This window comes from Bison bison, unplaced genomic scaffold, assembly GCF_000754665.1.
Source record: "Bison bison bison isolate TAMUID 2011002044 unplaced genomic scaffold, Bison_UMD1.0 scf7180017864505, whole genome shotgun sequence".
Lineage (NCBI taxonomy): Eukaryota > Metazoa > Chordata > Mammalia > Artiodactyla > Bovidae > Bison > Bison bison.
Window position 1 is genome coordinate 580,161 of NW_011495062.1, and position 577 is coordinate 580,737.

The window sequence follows — 577 nt, forward strand, 5'->3', positions numbered from 1 at the left end:
AGTATATTAAAAGTATTAAAGTAACATTATCCATTATATTAAAAGACTGAGGGAAGAAAACAACTAATACTAATGTGATAGGTGGCAAAAATTAGTACAAATTAGGCAAGCATTATTTAATTAACACATATTAGTAAACTATGAACAGTTTTGATCATCATGATAAAGAAAATCTATCTGGTGAATAGTAAAAACACATCCAATAAAGTATAAAGAAAGGATTATTTTTATGTTATTATTATGTAAATTCTGACAAATGCTATGAGACAAAAATATATGAAAGCATAATAATCAGATATATAATAATTATTATCTATAAATAATACTAATAATGTTTTCACTGTTTATATATGATATAATTCTTGAGCTAGAAAAAAAAGAGGATCAATTCTAAAAACATTGAGTTAGTCACTAAGATAGCTGTTTAAGATAATAATAAAATAATGTCAAGAACAGTAACAAATGAGAACCTAAATAAAAAGAAAACATATGTATTAACAGCAAAAAGAAAAAAATTGAAAATATTTAAAAATAAAGTTTCAAAATGTGCAAAAAAAAACAAAAAAAAAAAACAAAA